Here is a 17,841-nt window from a genome sequence, read left to right as displayed (position 1 = left end):
TATAAAAAATACAGTGGATTAGACTAACCTCAGATTTGATATTGCAGAAGAAGAAGATTACTGAACTTGAAAACACAAAAATCAAAGCCAACCAAAATGAAACAGAGAAAATATAATTTTAAAAAATAAAATATTAATATTTAATTATGTCATTAATAAAATACTGTATTAAATATTAATATTTATCTCTGTCCTCAAGTAATTTACAACCTTTAGTGGAAACAAATTGTGATAAAAAAGAAATAAGGTTATAAAATATTTGAAAAACAGAAAATATAAAACAGAAAAGAATGTCATGAGGCACTACCTAATTAATTACGAAAAAAATATACACAACTGTTTAAAGGAAAGGAAAAGATTATGTCAGGCTGGGGAGATATAGTTAAGAATGGTCAAAGAGGAAACATTTGAATTGTCTTTTTTATAAACGGATATTTTCATGTAACAAAGCATTATTCATTAGGATATATCTAGAAATGTTACTTTTTCTCTCCCTTATTCATTCATTCACCATTTATTGAGTAGCATTTACCTGTCAGATACTAGCTAAGTACAGACATGTTCTGTTTGTACCCCAATGGATTTATAATCCAGAGAAGGCAAAAGTAAGAAATGACTTATTGGCCGCCCTGCAAGACACACTCAATGTGTGTTCAAGTGTTGTGAGAAGGGGCAGCTAACTCTGCTAGGGAAAGGAAACAGAAGAAATTCACAGGATAGACAACTGTCACCTACCTAAAATCTCCATCCTGTTCAGCTTCCAGATTTGGCTGCCACAAAGAGCGGCTGGATGTAAGTGGGAAAGTCCACCAAGGAAAGAAGCAGGAAGCAAGCAGCTTTTCGCTGGATTTTTAATTCACTTATCATGTGAGGAAGAAGTCAGGAACCTCCTTTCTCCAGACAATCAGGCACACATAAATTATGCTAAGATTTAGATAAGCCCTGACAAGTTTGTAGGAAAATGACTTAAATAGATGGGCGGCAGGACAGTGGTACACCATATATTCTTAGAATAAAGCCTCAGTGAGGACAAGATTCAAAGCACGAGACTGGCGTGAGATTGGTTACCTGATATTTTCATGAAAGAACAAGGACATTGTATTTTTCCTGTAGCTAGTAGTCCTATGCGAAGCTAGAGGGAAATTTCATGAGAATGGAATCCAACAGTCACATTTTACAACTGACCCCCGAGAGTAAGAGGCTGGACCAAGGCCACAGAGAGGACCAGGGACAGTGCTAATGAAAATCGTGTCATCCCACCTCTGGGAAGTTGGTGATCTTTACATTAAATCATGTTGCCTCTATCTATTTCTTAGAGTGAACTAATCTGTCCTGTGATTTTAATAGAGAACTATGCTAATATAGAAAACTATGCTAATCAATTGGATGTGGAAACGGATGCTTTATAATAAGCCTTGGTTTAATAGACTTACTAAGAGTGAGTGGCTCACTAAGAAAATCCCACAATTTTCCTTCGTGTTCCATTGACAATGAAAGATTCCTTAATGTATCCCCAGTGCGTTGTTCAATATTCAATTTATAGTCTATTTTGCTGAGAAAACAAAATAAGTATAGGAGTAAGGTATGAGCTAGGACTCTCAGTCTGCCACACACGAGATATATGATGTTGGGCAGGATATTTAACCTCTCGGTTTCTCATCTGTACAATGAAGCCAACAATAGGACCTACTTCCTAAGTTTTGAGAATCCAGTGAGATAACTGACTGCAAAAGCACATTGCCAGGCACATGAGAGGAGTTGGGAAAAAAACAAAACAAAACACTAGGAGCAGTTTTGGCCACAGCTGGTGACGGATGGTGGGGATAGAGCAGTTGTTACTATTATTAATATCTTGAGGTTAATATCCACACTGGACATCTTTTTCCATTCTGGTGAGAACTCAGGTGCATATACGCCAGGCACTGACGACATTACAACATTTCATTCTTAGAATTTCTCTCCTTGAAAGTTTGTGCTTTTCCATATATTTAAACCTAACTTGACATTGTCACAATTATGTATCTCATAATAATAATAGTTACTCTTTTAAGTCTGAGAAGTGCTAACTTCTTTGCCACCTTATGCTATAAACACTGGGCCATAGAGAGCTTGGTAATAAAATGTAAGAGTATCACACGTTCTCCATCTCTGCAATGTCCTCACATAAAAGCTGGGCTCTATTACAAGTGTCAGCCTGAGTTTCCCCTGGTTAAAGTATGTGCTAATACCGAACTGTCATGCTCCAGATTTGTCCTAAAAGTAGGATGTGAATTCAACAACTACTCTCTCCCAGTGAAAATGATCTGGTTCATTTTTGAATTTTTCCCCTTCCATCAATACCCAAAGGAACTGGTTTGCATTAGTGAGTAAGTGCCTACAAAGGTTTCTTCCTCTTCTGGACAATTAATTTATATCATATAAGACAAATATTGGCACATCTGGACAAACTCAGCATGAGTCTAAAAACCGTGAAATTTCCCAAGGCATCTGTGAATAAAAAACACCTCTCCAAGCTTTTCAGAAATGACAGACTGAGGTAGGGGATGGTGGGGGGAGCAGGGGGTGGTAGGAAAATGAACACGATAACCCTCTTCAATGGTCTGAAGGGCTGTCATGTGAAAGAGGGAGCAGACTGCTGATGCTGAATGCTCAGGAGGGCAGAATGAGGACACACGTGTGGAAAAGTTGCAGGGGTTGGGGGTGGAGGGGAGCTTTCAGCTCTATATAAGGAAAGTTCCCAGGGCTAGGGGCACGCACATGTATGCCTCAGAAGGGTGAAACAGTTCCCCCTTGATGAGCTCCTCACATGGGGAGAGTTTCACCCAGCTAAGCCCTCAATGATCAATCCGAACAGTTATTCCTCCATTCCATGATTATCGCAGCACTGAAAGAAAAAAGAAATATTTGACACTCAATATGGGGTAGGCATTATGACTATTTCCACCCTTACTCTTACCTCTGACAAACAGTAGGGGTTTATCACATGCCTCTGGAACAGGATCATCTGCATGACCTAATGGTTCAGATCTCTCTAGTTCTGCTTTCTAGCTTCTCTTTTGGTCTTCAAACCTACTGAGAAGGTCAGGTTGGTCTACACTCAGCTCGGCCAGTGCTTTGATGTAAGACGCCAGGCTAGTTGTTTTCTACCTTCCCTGGATCTTTCCAACAACATATAAAGAGAGACACTTATCACCACCAACTGTAACTCAGGAAAGGATTATAGGAATTACCTACAAAATTATCACAAATCATATTTCATGTACAGGTGTGCTGCCCCCCTTTGCCCAACACATGTTTTGTGTAAATCACATTCTTTTTTCATACCAAATGAGCTTATAATTGTTTGCATATGTTTATTATTGTATTCCAAGAATTTTACTCTATCACCATTAAAGAAAGTTTGGAAAACAGGAAAATGGGGCAATGAGGGGGAGTAATCACTCTCAGTCTTTACATCATTGTTTCTTCCCTGTTGCCTTTGTGCCTGAGTGACAGTGATCTCTTTCTACATAATTTTAATTTAGACTGCAATTTCCAAGGTGACGTTTTAGCATTTTTAACTGCTTTTCGCTTCGTGATGGCTCCTCCATTAAGTTCCTCTGTTCTCAAGACAAACTGAGTACAGTGGTACCTCGGTTTTCGAACGTTTCCACTGACGAACATTTCAGTTTACGAATGCCGTAAATTTTATGGATCTATGGTATCATTAGATAATAAAATTCATGCTAAATTTGCAGTGTTAGGGGTTGATTTTAAAGGTCTGGAACAGATTAATCCATTTTGCATTACTTTCTATGGGGAAACCACGCCTAGGTTTTCGAACCTTTCAGAACTCGAACGGTCTTCCGGAACGGATTATGTTTGAAAACCGAGATTCGGAAACATTTTAAAGTCCCATGGGATATTACTATTGAGAAACATGAAATTTTTAAACAAAAGAAAAAAAAATCGGCACTTGAAGGAAGAACGGGTCAGACAACCCCTTGTTTTATAGACGAGGACTCTAAAGCCCAAAGAGACAAGCCCGCAGCGGTCTCTGCTAGAACAGAGGCCACTATGAGTCAAGCCGTAGTCTCTCTCCACTGATACTCACCCCCAACACATGTCCTGGGAGTTTGGCTTTTGTACCTTCCCCTTCCCTACAAAGGTCCCTAAGAACATGTTCTGTGTCCAACGGACGCATAGCAAACTACTTGAGGCTTTGATGCGGGTGACCCTATTCAACCTGCCCTATGGTATCACTAGGACAGGAGCAGGAGAAATCTCCTGCCTTTGCTTGACATCTTTACTCAACTTGTGACATATCTTTATACATCCAAATTATGATAGTTTATTTCATACCCATTGAATCAGCAAAAACTAAAAATATTCCTAATACTGAGAAGCACAAAGGGTGAGGAGCAACAGGAACTCAGATATGGGAAGCAGGAGTTCACACTGGCACGAGGCATCAGGAGTGTGAGTCAGCCCCATCTAGGTTAAGCCGACCACACGCATGCTCTGTCATATCCCGCGGTGCAGACCCCAGAACAATTTTCCCACATGCTCACAAAGGACAGGTCAGATGTTTTCACAGCAGCATTGTTTTTAGTATAATACAGAAAAAAAAAAAAACTGCAGAATACAGACATTAACTGTTAAATGGTCACATCATAAAATCGTTACTGTGTGGCAGCTAAAATAACTTCCTAGGTTAACGTGCAGTTCCTAAATTTACAAGGTTAAATATCAAAAGCATAATGTTGAGCAAAAAGAGCAAGCTGTGGGAGCTCAAGTATAGTAAGTTGTTGCCACTTACATAAAGTGTAAAAATCAGCAAAGCTTTATCATATCATTAGTGGATTTATACATACATAGCAAAAGTAAAAAAGCATGCATGGGAATGAAAGACATTAAACGTAGCTGAGAGATTGTCTCTGGAGAAGAAAGAAATAGCATTTAGGACAGATACATGCCAGGGGAGGCTTCAATTTTATTTGTAATGTTTTATTTCTTTAAAAAAGCTGAAGCAAGGGGGAGCCGGATGGCTCAGTTAGTTAGAGCGCGAGCTCTCAACAACAAGGTTGCCGGTTCAATTCCCGGATGGGATGGTGGGCTGTGCACCCTGCAACTAAAGATTGAAAACGGGGACTGGACTTGGAGCTGAGCTGCGCCCTCCACAACTAGACTGAAGGACAACAACTTGGAGCTGATGGGCCCTGGAGAAACACACTGTTCCCCAAATTCCTCAATTAAATAAATAAATAAATAAATAAATAAATAAATAAATAAATAAATAAAATTCTGAAACAAATATGGCAAAATATTTGTATCTGTATCTGAAAAGAAATTTGCCTCTTTTTTTTTTTTCGTATACTTAAGATATTTGAAAATTGGAAAAAAAAAAGTATGATGGCTTAGCGGTTGGTATGGATATCCAGAAGTCTGAAAAGGTAGCAATAACAAATGACCCACCCACCATTTTGGACATTGTAACAAGCCCAACGTCCATCACACCCATTCCCCAATACAGTGTCACGGCAAAAGTAAATACAGGCTAAATGTTGGAAAAATGAATAAACTAACAAACAAACAAATAAATGACCAAATGAACTGAATAGGTGGTTACACGTGCCTTTGATTAATAAAAATGGAGAAAACAAATAAATATTGTTAATAATTTGAAATTCCAACTCTTTCTAAGTATCAGTCCATGGGGAACTCTTAGTAGACAAAAAGAAATTGAAAATAAGCAAACAAAGTAACTTTTAAAGATTTTCCTATCCCTCAAATACAGTGTTTTTTTCTTATTTCAGAGGCAGGCAGGCCCAGGACACTCATCACATTCTATTCCTCTAAAGGAGCAGGAGTTCATTGCCATCACGAAGGCCAGGATATGGACAATAGTCTGAAATACAAGTAAGTCTTAGGGTAAGTCAACTAAAGTGCTCTTCTGAGCATTATCTGAAGAATTCTCAGCGTTTCTCCACCTTGTTTACCAGGTGCATTAGGATTCTAAATCATTCTGTCTTCACCAATGGAAGTCGAATGGAAATTGTTTCTAAACTCTCTTCAAAACTCTAGAATGTAACAAAAAATTATTATAGTGTGATCCTCAAGATTTCAAATTCCTGACCATTATAAGGAGTGAACAGACTCAATGAAATCGAGCAGAAATCCACTACCATATATTTTTGCCTTTTTTCCACAAAAATTCAAGTGAATTTAAAAAGAACCAAAAATAAGATACGTGATACCTTCATCCAAGCCAAGTAATCAAAATTCAAAAAAGCAGTTTAAAATAGTGTAAGCAAAGAGAATCATTTTAGAAAGTACCACAAACCTCCACTACCTGAAATGAGGTTGAGTGTTTTTTACTTTCTTATGTTCTTAAAATATTAATTTATTTTTAAATATAATCCTGGAGCTTCCTTCAAAATACCCTCTCCACAAAGAGGGGGAGAAGGAGGTATATATTTATAGTGTCCCTTTAAAGTTTAACAAAAGAAGAATTCAACTGCACCTTCCCTCTGCAAAAGTCTTTTTGCGAACGTGTAACAGGATCTTACTACAGTCACTAGGTCTGCTCTCCACACAAAGAAAAGCTGGAAAACATTTGCGTTATGCTTCTGGAGTTAAAAATGAAGAAGCCTTTTCCTTTCCATCAGTTCTTTTTTATTAATAAGGTGGCCACACTAAGCCAGAAATTATAACCATCTGCTTTAGCCATTAAATGCAGATTCAAAGGCCTAATGATAAAGTGACCTCTTTATTAATAACAGAAAGCGACAAGTGGCATTTTCTCAGAGCAAGCAAGGAAATAAATCAATCCATAAGTTCAAGTTGATGGTCCACCCTCAGCAAGATCGCCTCTTAAGTTTTCTCTGTCGCCTTCATGGTTTCGACAGCGAGGTAAACAAAGTGGGAACTCCGAAAGTCCCCTTCCCATGAGTTTTCTTTCCCTCTGCTATTGATGAGATGCCAGTCACCATCTCACTTAATTTGAAGACACTATTTTTTATTTTTCCCCATCACAAAAGAATCATCATACACGCCATCTAACCAATGAGGAGACACATGGGACTTATTTCCTACAGTGATTATGTCTGAATCAAGGCCTGAAACAAAGGGTGTGGGGAAGCCACAGATCTGCAGGAAGAAACAATGATAGAACCAATGCAGCTGTATTTTAATATTTCAGTACTGTAGCCCCCATGTTTCCCTTAATTCATACATTAGAATTTTAATTATCAAGTTGCTAAATTATGGTGGCTTTCAGTTGAAGTGGGTTTTACCGACCCAACCTTGAAGGGCAGACAGAAGTTCTTTGTTGAGCCGCCAGACGCATGGAGACACCAGCATGGCAGTATCTGCGTCCCCTGCCTCAGATCCTTCTGGCAAGAAGCCTCCACCGCCACCTACAGCACAGGAATCTCTGGGAGATAAATCTCCCTGGCTCTTGTCCAAGGGTCTTTAGTACTGGAAGGACCAGAAAGATCTCCTTACAAACCTCATCTTTCTCCTAACTCAGTCCATCGGTTTGAGGCCTGAAAAACAGCGAAAACACTGCGCTAGGTCACGAAGGCTGAGCAGTTCTGGGGTCGAATCCTTTGTAAAGGATGTGGAAATCACTTGTTCCCCACCACAGAGGGGTTTCTGCAAGTACCGTCTTCACTGCAAAGTTGAAATTCTCTAAGGACACATAACCCGAAAGCAAGCAGGCACCCAGCAGCACCTCTTGCCCTACTGCCTTGTTTCTTCTCTCCTGGGGTTCCCCTTATGATTTCCTCCCTCCTGCCACACTGGAGAAGGCAGTCCCACCTACCAAAGTAGAAAAAGACCTCTGCAGGGCTAAGAGGACAGAGGCAAGAGCAATGGACTGAGGAGGGTTCAACCAGAGACCTTGAGAGTCCGTTGAAGGGGACATCAGGGAACTCAGCCAGTCCATAGACTTACCAAAAGAAGCTTCCTTTTCTCCAACCAGAACTAAACGTGCACCACAGCAGAAGGAGCGAGAGATAGGCCACTCCCATACCAGCCAAACCCCACAGGTGCACCCTAGAGACTGCTAGGTGCAGGTCTCATCTTCAGGTCGCCCCTCCTGGGCCTTGCTCTACAGTAACAAGGTATGTGACATTAGGAGTCTGACTTAACTTCTCGAGGCCTCACTAACCTTCCGCATAAAATAAGAGGGCAGGGCTAGGCCATGTCAAGAGTCTCTTGCAGCCTTGGCATTCTATCATTTTTAATGACTTCCTTTATCTGTTGCCTCAGTTTCCTCAAGCATAAAATCATGCTGTTGGGAGTAGATGGTTTTCAGGGTCCTTTCCAACACTGAGGCTCTATGATTCAGCTGATGAATCCAGATCACAAGCAAGGATTATTCTATTCATCTCAGTGGCCTTTTCTTTGCCAAATAACGATAGGAATGAGCTTCAGCTGAGTGCCCCCATCCCAGCTACCAGCACATCTGGTGGGGAAACACACAGCTACTTCTATCCAGCCGCTTGCCAACGCGGAAATCTTCAAACAAAGACGGGATGATTAACAGCATCTTTAATAGGGCCTCCACCTTGACATTACATCTTGGGCTGAGGTTATCAAAAACAGCAAACACACAAAGAACTTACTCACAGGCTTGAGCGCAAGCCAGAAAGAGAGCCAGAGACTGTGCAGGTGGCTGGAAGGAAAACTGACATGAATTACAAAGAAAAGGTGCATTGAGTTAATAGAATAGAACTCTGGCATTGAGGGAGGGGGTTGAAAACAGATGTGGGGGCAGTCCACTCAGCACCATGAGAAACGAAAGCGAGAGCCACAACTCTCTCTCTCTCTCTCTCTCTCTCTCTCAGAAAGCATGTGAAATTCACTGTGTTGGCCCAGGGGTGTGGACTGTGGTGCCCTTAGAGCGACACTGTACAGCCAAAAGCGGACTAGACACAGCCCCTAAAAGCCAGTATTCCAGATGGAGCTTGGAGCTGAGGAATAGTGTGAAGGTGGGGGTGGCAATTTTACACACTGGAGGGGGGTCTGTGCATGAAGACTGTAAGACCAAGTTCCACCTTCATGACCTTGTGCAGTTATTAAGCCCCTAGACCAAATTCCTCATCTTTAAAATGGATATGACAAATACCAGGGCATTTCAAATCATCAGGAAACACATTTTTAAAGTGTGTAAAACATACACAAGTATGGGGGCTACAGCAGACACTCCAAAAAAACTGGAACCTATCAAGATGTGTGCAGGCATCAGAGATCAGAACACAGTGATGGGTGACTCCAGAGGGACACACAGAAATCAAGAAAGGACAGGCAATGACAAACAAGAAAACATGGCGGGTCAAGGGCTGAAATCGCAGGCTACAAGAAATTCTTTAGCACCACCACTTTTAATCAATATCTATTGATGTTAAGGGGGGGAAAGCAGATTGCCAGTTGAATGGTAAAATAGGACCCCATTTATGTTGAGAAAGAAGCAGAGAGAGAAGAAATAACATAAAACAAAGAGAGACGAGAGGCATATTCGAAATACTAAAAGTAGTTATTATCACTAGGTCTCAATTCTAGGTTATTTGAGGGTTTTTTGTGTTTTTTTTTTTGTCTGTTGTTTTATCAATACGTGTATTTTCCAAATAGTTTTTAATATATAGAGAAATTTCAGTTTTTCTGATTTTAAACGTAATAAAAAATGTAGATTAAACATTTAATAACATGCATCGAGACGCTGTTATACTGGGAAACCTGAAGTCCTGTGGAAGCTCGTTGGCATTCTGAAACTAGGGCTGTGTTCTAATTATTCAAAAGTTGTTATCACCTACACGGAGAATCCCAGTGGGTCAAGAACTGTATGCAGAGGGCTTACTTAATTCAAAAGCACAACATTGAACATTTCAGGGGAAAAAAAGTTCCCAAAAGCCTCAGTCTCATTAGGGAACTAGACATGCTCACGCGAAATTATAACTCAGAATGTTGGGTGCCACCAATAGGACAGTAAATGCAAGGAGGGTGATTTGAGCCAGGCCTTGGAGACCTGGGGAACTTCAGAAAGAGGGATAAAGTCACTTTCTATTGCAGAGACGATTTAATTAAAAAGAAGTTCCATTCTACCCACTCCGCCAGGTAACAGAGAATTCATTGTATTCGGAGGAATTGAAAATCTCACCAGAAGGCAGATTGCATGACCATTCATTTGCAATAGCTTCTTTTAGAAAAGGGAATAATTAGAATCACACAGAAGGGCTGCTTGCTTTCATTCAATAGATAACTTTAACCAGACTTCAAACCACACGAACCACACTGAACAAGCACACTCCTCGTGCTGGACTCCTAGGAGCCTAATTTTCACCTCGGCCCCACACTTCCTCAGATTCCCTTCACTGTTATCAAGCAACTTAACTGCTTTCCATCTCTCGTCCCCAGCCTCCAAGCACCCCAGAAGACCGTGAATTCCTTTTCTTCTTTCATGAGGCCATCAAAATTTTTCAACACGTGCCATGTGCCCACAACACAAAGATAAATCATGCAGCCCCACCCTCCCAGACATCATAGTCTAGTGGCAATCACTCACTCATTTACAAATACCTCCAGCTCAATGGCTGAGACATGCACAGCGTATCCAAGAGCAAGAAAGCAAGGATGTGTCTGACCAGCCTGAACCCAGGCCTTGGGGGTTGGCGGTGACAGGGACAAAGGCACGACCTGAGGTGAAAAGCAACACAGAGGGAACAGAAAACCGTGTGGCCAGACCTTTCAGTACAAGTCAGAGTGGAAAGACACAACCAGAACAGGCAACATGGACCGAGGGCTTACTACGTGTGAGGTCAACTTCATGTTCACGGTAACCTGCTGAGGTAGCTTCCATCATCCTAATGTTACAGGTGAGGAGACGGAGGTCACAGAGGCTAAGTAACTCGGGCAGGAAGGGAGGTAACCACTCTGATAGGCTGCTTTTCCCTGAGGCTGGAAGGGTGAGCAGGGGCTGTTCTGAGAACCTCATTAGTGCCATGCTAAGGAGCTTGGGCTTTTCCCATAGACAATGAGGAGATTTTAAGCAAGGGAGTGACACAGTCAGCATCATCTCAGGAAGTTATTCCAGCCCGGTGTGGGGGACTGATTTGCATTGTTAGGGAGACCAGTTAGGAAGCTATTGCAATATTCCGCTGAGTACTGCAGGTGCCTGATCTAATGGTGTAAGGAAGGAGTACAGAGAACAGATGCAAGATATATTTGTTGGGAGACAATTCTCTGTGGGTCTCTTGAGTTTCTATACATATTGTGAGCAAACCACTGGCTGCCCTTGGTTCCAGTTTATCTTTTCAAAGGTATGTATATGAAAAGCAGCCTTGGAAGATATTGTTTTCCTCTAGAGCAAAGGGAAACCATGCTTAAGACCAATATAAAAGATTTGGGTTTCCTAAGCTCAGGGTTCCTCTCCTGTAACACAATGCACTGCATGCATAGGTACCATCTGGCTCTCTTCATGACACCCTAAGGGAACTGGCGCACTCTGGCTACTGCGATTGCTGTGAGTAATGAATTCCTTTGTCTCTAACCTAGGAGTCTCATGTCTTTTGCCAGCATCCATGAAACTGTGGCAGGCTAACTAATTTATTTGCACGCAGAGTAAAATCTCAAGTCCCTCCCAGTTCTAAGGATTTATTTAGGAGGGAAAACCAGCAGCAGTGGTGAGTGGCTAAATGTAGAAGGAAAGAAAGAAAAAGGAATCAATGATTATTTCTGGTGTCTTAGCTTGGATGAAGGAGAGAGCACAGTAGAGTCACCAACTAAGATAAAATATGTAATAGGTACAAGGTTGGGACATAGGAGGTCCTGGGGATTATACGATACATTCATTTGAGAGGCTTCAGAGTCATCCATGTGGACCTATCCAGCAAAGAGCTAAATACTGGAGTCAAAAGGGTTAAAGATATAGACATGGGGTCAGTAGCATCAGGGGGTAGCTGAAACCATGAGAGTGCGTAAAATCCTCTGTCAAACATATAAAAAGACTGTTGGACCCTCAGTGAGCCAAGGGCAGAGCATTCAAAGGAACTATCCTTAAACACTTAGTGCCGAGCAAAGGGCTTGACACGCTAAATAAATGTCTGTTAAATGAATGGCCAAGGCCACATGGCTGCTGAGACATGAAGGCCCTCCACACGCCTCCTCCCTATCCAGGTGGGTGCTGGGTCTCGCCCTCCTCCCATCCTCATGGAGAAGACCGAGCTGATCCAGAAGGTGAAGCCCGCTGAGCAGGTCGAGAGCTACAACCCCATGGTCACCTGCATGAAGTCCGTGACAGAGCAGGGCACCGAGCTATCCCACCTGCTCTCGGTGGCCTGCAAGAACGTGGTAGGGGACCACAGGTCTTCCTGGGGGGTCATATAGAGCATGGAGCCAAACACCGACACGGCAGACAAGAAGTTGCAGCAGATTGGGAGAGAGTGCAGTCGGAACTGAGGTCCATCTGCAGCACCATCCTGGAAGTGTTGGATAAGGATTTAATAGCCAATGCCACTAATCCAGAGAGTCAAGTCTGCTATCTGAAAATGAAGGGACATTACTTCCGGTAACTTGCTGAAGCTGCATGTGGTGATGATCTTAAACAAACCAGAGATAATTCCCAAGGAGCTGACCAAGAGACTGCTGATAGAAGCAAGAAAGAGATGCAATCCACACACCCATTTCATCGGGGGCTGGCTCTTAACTTGTCTGTGTTTTACCATGAGATCCTTAATGACCCAGCGCTTGTCTGCACACTGGCTAAAACAGCTTTTGATGAGGCCATCGCAGAACTTGATACACTGAACGAAGACTTACAGACAGCACTCTCATTAGGCAGTTCCTTCCTTAGACACAACCTAACATTATGGACATGAGACAGTGCAGAAGAATGTGATGCGGGAAAAGGGGCAGAAAACTCACGGCACACGGGACGTCATCTTTCTTCCCCTCAAGAAACCGTTTTACACATCTCCATTCCTTGTTCCATTTGGATTGCCTATAGCAAAGAAATCCATTCATGTGTATGGAATCAACTGTTTATAGTCTTTTCACACTGAAGCTTTGGGAAAACTCCATTTCTTGATTTGTGTTTGTCTTGGCCTTCCTGGTGTGCAGTTACTGCTGTAGAAACGTATTAATAGCGTCATTTCATACAAACATAAGTAATTTCCAAATACTTATGTAGAGAACTAAAAATGTATCTGGTATTTAAGTAATCTGAACCAGTTCTGCAGGTAACTGTGTTTCGTATTACTGTGAAGATAGGAAAATGCAGTTCATCACAATTTTAAAAAGTGTTCTACGTAACTTCTTAATTTCTGCATTCCCTCCCTTACTCTTCTTTGGGGGTTTCCTTTCAGGAAGCAACTTTTCCATATTCTTAATGTATTCCGTTTTGGTAGGAAACCGGGAGCATTTGATTGAACGGAAAAGCATTTGACATTTCTAGGCTGGGAGTCACAAATTGAAACACTTCCTGTGTCATATAGGATGGACGTCATGTGTGTCCATGACAACAGGGATTCTCTTCACTCACTCTTCATTTGCTGCTGTTTCAGTTGACAACTTCTCTTCCCAATACAAATTCACTTACACCTCCTTCCTTTGTAGTTCTGTTATTCACTTTACTAGGTAATAGCAATGGTATGTTGCTGCCAGAATACAAGCATTGCTTTTTGGCAAATTAAAGTGCACGTCACTTCTTAATCTACTATAATAGAAAGGGCAAATAAGTTAAAGTATGCCAGTCCAGGTCTAAAACTTAAGCACTTTTCCATGCAGATTTGTGCACACCCATGCAGAGGGTGTCCACTTTGCCTAGTGATCGTTATTTGGAGATTTGGACGACTACTCTGTTGCTAATCACTGGCTGTAGTCCCCAAAAAGAAGCCTTGTGAAAATGTTATGCCTTGTGTACCAGCAGAGTAACATAAAATACAATTACATTTTATAAACCAAAACAAAACCAAAAAAACAAAAGGCTAAAACCAGACCTAGAATTAGTTATAGCCTTTGTTTAAAGTTGCTTCAACAATTACCTATGTAATGCTAATCTAGATGTTCTCAAATACAGTGTCTAAATTTGTTTGACGTGAAATACAACCAGTTTCATATGCAAACAATTACAAATCTATCATTCTCTCATGGGCAGTGTTCTGTGCAGAAGCAGAACACATTTCTACGACTCGTAACTTCATGTTCATTAAAAGCAGTACTGTTGCTTTTCTTATTGGAGCAAAGTTCCACCTTCTTTTACCCAAGGGATCACGTCTTCATTCATTCGTTTGAAAAAAATACTCACTGAGGACCTACTATGTTCAAAGAACTGCACTGAAAGCTGTAAGGGACCTAAAAAGTATAAAATTCCCACTTTAAAGGAATTTACAAAAGCAGAGTGGGTACAAAGAAGCGAGGCCAGAATTTAGTTCCTAGATCAACATTTAGCAATTTTATGACCTTAAGCAAGTTACTTCACCTTTATAACCTTTAGTTTCCTCAACTATGGAAGAGGGATAATAAAAACATGTATCTCATAAGTGGTGATGAGAATTACATTGTGTAATACTTGTAGAGCGCCAGGCATATAAGCACTCCCTTCAAAAGTATTATTACCATTATCATGAGCCAGTTGGGGAAGAAGTACTCAAGGGAAAGTCACTCACTGAGGGACACTGAAGAACAGTATAAATGCCACTGAAGTGGTCTAAAGCACTAGAAATACAGAACTTTAGAAGCCTGGGGAAAACACTAATAGTTTACACTACTGAACCCCTACTGTGTTTTAACTTATTTAAACCATCCCAACAAACCTATAGATAAGTTAAGTAGTATTATTTCCATTTTCCAGATGAGAAAACTGACACCCAGACAAGTGAATAATTTGCCCAAGGTCCCCAGCAGAAAGTGATGGAGCAGGAAGTAAACCCGGGATGTTTGGCTTCAGAATCGATGCCAAACTGCTTCCTCAAGGAGAAAAAGAATGCATTTTTTTATGATTTATATTTTTAAAGGGAAAAAAAAATGGGATCTTTGGCAGAATTTACCTTCAACCTACAACTACTCTTCTATCTGTACTGAAACATTATTCATAAATATCTAAACAGACAAGTAGACGTTTCTAGGTTGGCTGGGATCCTATTTCATAGATTCTGCAAATTGAGAAGGAAGATTTAATGTCTCATATTGCACACCCTGTAAGGCAAAAATCACAGTGCATCACGGACTGACCAATGAAATCCAAACTGACTCAAAATTGAGGGGTGTGGGGCTTTAAGCTCTGAGGTACCTTTATGAAATAAAATGACTCCATTGACTAGCCCTCCCTTCTTACTGATCTGTTGGCTGTTCATAAACACTTCCTTAGAGTTGAATATACACTCCTCACAGATGCTCAGCATTCGCCCCACCCCATTTCCATGCGAATAAGGTAACAGATTGCTAAGATGCACAGCCACTGTGTTGGGTCATCTTGAACTTCAACCAAGTTTTTTGTTCTTGTGTTGTTGTTTCCTTTTCAAAGACAGTGGAGGTGAAATACCCTAGATATCCAAGCACTGAATGATAGCTAAATAAACTATGTAGGATATTACCCAGTATAACATCACACAGTTATAAAAGACAATATTTATAAAGACTTGGAAAAAATAATATCTTCCTGTTAAGCAAAAAAAGTTTGATACAAAATGGTATATACATTTATGGAATTTAAAAGAATGTATGCAGAGGGCAAAAGAGGCTGAAAGGTAATATACCAAAATGTTGAAAGTGATTCTTTATGTTTGTAATATGAGCCTAAGGAAGATTAAATAGTTTTTCACTTTCTCAATATTCCTCTATTTTCTTTGATGGATATGTATTATTTGTACACTTTTTAGTGCAGTAAACTAACTTAAAAATGACAACAAAAACAAAAGAGGGAGTAATGGCGAGATGGAGACCAGAAGAAGAGGTCATGGAGGCCACCTAATACTCTGTCTCTACACGACCCTTTCAGAGCTCTTTGCTGAAAGTATTAATCTCTTCCAAGACCTATACTTCTTTTTTGGTTTGTTTTTTAGAAATAGAGAAGATTTATGAAAGTAAGAGGAGGGTTGGCTGGGCAGAGTCTGCTGGAAACTACTGCCAACCTATACTTCTTATATTTCTTAAATGTTTGGAATATGTGTTGGACAGATAGATGATAGACAGACAGATAGAAAGATAGAAAGAGATTGACAGACAGTCTCTTCCCAAAAACATTCCAGAATAGCTCCTCTTAGAAACAGAGTCAAGACTTGGCTTCCCTTTCCACATCGGCTCTCTCCTCTAATCAACCGTTTTTAAACCAGTAAGGGGAACTCAACCACAAGCACCCTAGACATACAGATTCGACCTTTGAAACTCCAAATGGATGGTTCAGGTAATTGATTAACGTATGACCTAGTCACCATACAAACGTGACAGGAGAGCACCTTCTGTGCATGCGCACTGTCTTCTAGCAGCCACAACAATTAATTATCCACATAAATATCAATACGATACAACGAATGCTGCTTTTCAGAAAAGCTTATCCAAATTTAACTTTGTTGAGGGGAAGAAAAGAAAAACTTACCCTGCTGGCCGGAAATTACTGAGTGGAGTCTGATGACATGAGTAGCATAGCTATACAAACTACATAATGAACTTTCGCGGCTGTTTACACCTGGAAAAGGGCATCACGTACACATTACCACATATGTAATCCTCTAACCACTTTCAAAACACCAGTCATAACACAACCCAAAAAAGAATAATAGTATGCACCTTTTTTTTTTTTTTAAAGAACACAATTATTGGAAGAACTTTGGGAAATTAATGCAGCCCTCTCTGGCGGTCAAATTCATGTGCAGTTTAAAAGGAAAACAAATCTGACATACTGAACATTTGTCATATGGCTCTCACTGACAGAGCAAGGAGCATTTCAAAGCAGAATGGAAATTGGAGTTCAGTGGGAAGTACAAATGCTTGACTCCCTTTCTTTGAGCGGAGCAGAAACATTCTATTAGTTCTCTGCTGCTTTGGCCAAGAGAAGCCTGGTTTGGCCTGCCACTCACCCAGGATAGAGCTCCAGGGCCTTGATGCTGGATAACAAAAAATTCAAACACGCTCACACACTTCATCGCTGTAAGAGGTACCTCTACATAGTTGTCAGCCTTTAGCAATATCAACTCAACAGGCCCACAAGCTTTTCATAAAATAAACACGAATGAATTGGGAGACAAACAGGAGAAATAGGAGGGAGGCATTTTAAAAGGTGGAAAGTCAATTGTGTCAGTGATCACTAAGGAACACGGGGGTGTTTTTGTTTGGCTGTGGAGCAGCCACCTTCAGAATTTTAAACTCTTTAAACAAAGCATCGGTGATTTTAAGACATTAATTTCAGATGTGATCTGTTCCAACTGCAGAAATTCTGCAGTAAGACATCATGGAGCTGAGGAGAACCTACAGTGCCTGTTCTTTCCTATTTTGTGATCTCTGGACTTGGGTAGCATACCTTGGATTGTCTTAGAGGTCTTTTTATACTCATTTACTCGAAGTTACCCCTGATTACGAAATCCTAAGAAACTGGGTGTAGGAAAATTGTTTTGATCGTAGCTTTTCTTCCCTCCTTGTATCTTGATCACATAGCTTTCCAACATCAATCGACTCTTTTTGTCGTTCATAAATTTGGCTTGCCCACTGGTTCAGATAAGAAGGTCCTAAAAACCATTCAGGACGTATCTTTTCTGCAAACTGTCTCAAAGGCTTAAAACAGCCTTCAGATACGACAACGAGGATCACTCATGGATGGGGTGTGGTGTACAGTCTGAAGGCTTGGAACTCAGACCTGAGTCCACATCC

The 17,841-nt window shown here is 40.9% G+C and overlaps 1 protein-coding gene and 1 pseudogene across 1 annotated transcript in view; one reads left to right on the top strand and one right to left on the bottom strand.

Moving 5' to 3' along the window:
- Positions 1 to 17,841, bottom strand: part of ROR1 (receptor tyrosine kinase like orphan receptor 1) — a 371,075-nt gene that overhangs the window by 292,132 nt on the left and 61,102 nt on the right. The gene's annotated exons all lie outside the window — the stretch shown is intronic.
- Positions 10,772 to 17,841, top strand: part of LOC117026704 (14-3-3 protein theta-like) — a 51,723-nt pseudogene continuing 44,653 nt past the window's right edge.

Source organism: Rhinolophus ferrumequinum, chromosome 9 (genome assembly GCF_004115265.2).
Source record: "Rhinolophus ferrumequinum isolate MPI-CBG mRhiFer1 chromosome 9, mRhiFer1_v1.p, whole genome shotgun sequence".
NCBI classification, from domain to species: domain Eukaryota; kingdom Metazoa; phylum Chordata; class Mammalia; order Chiroptera; family Rhinolophidae; genus Rhinolophus; species Rhinolophus ferrumequinum.
Note: the sequence above shows the minus strand (reverse complement) of the source record. Positions and strands in the feature narration are given on the sequence as shown.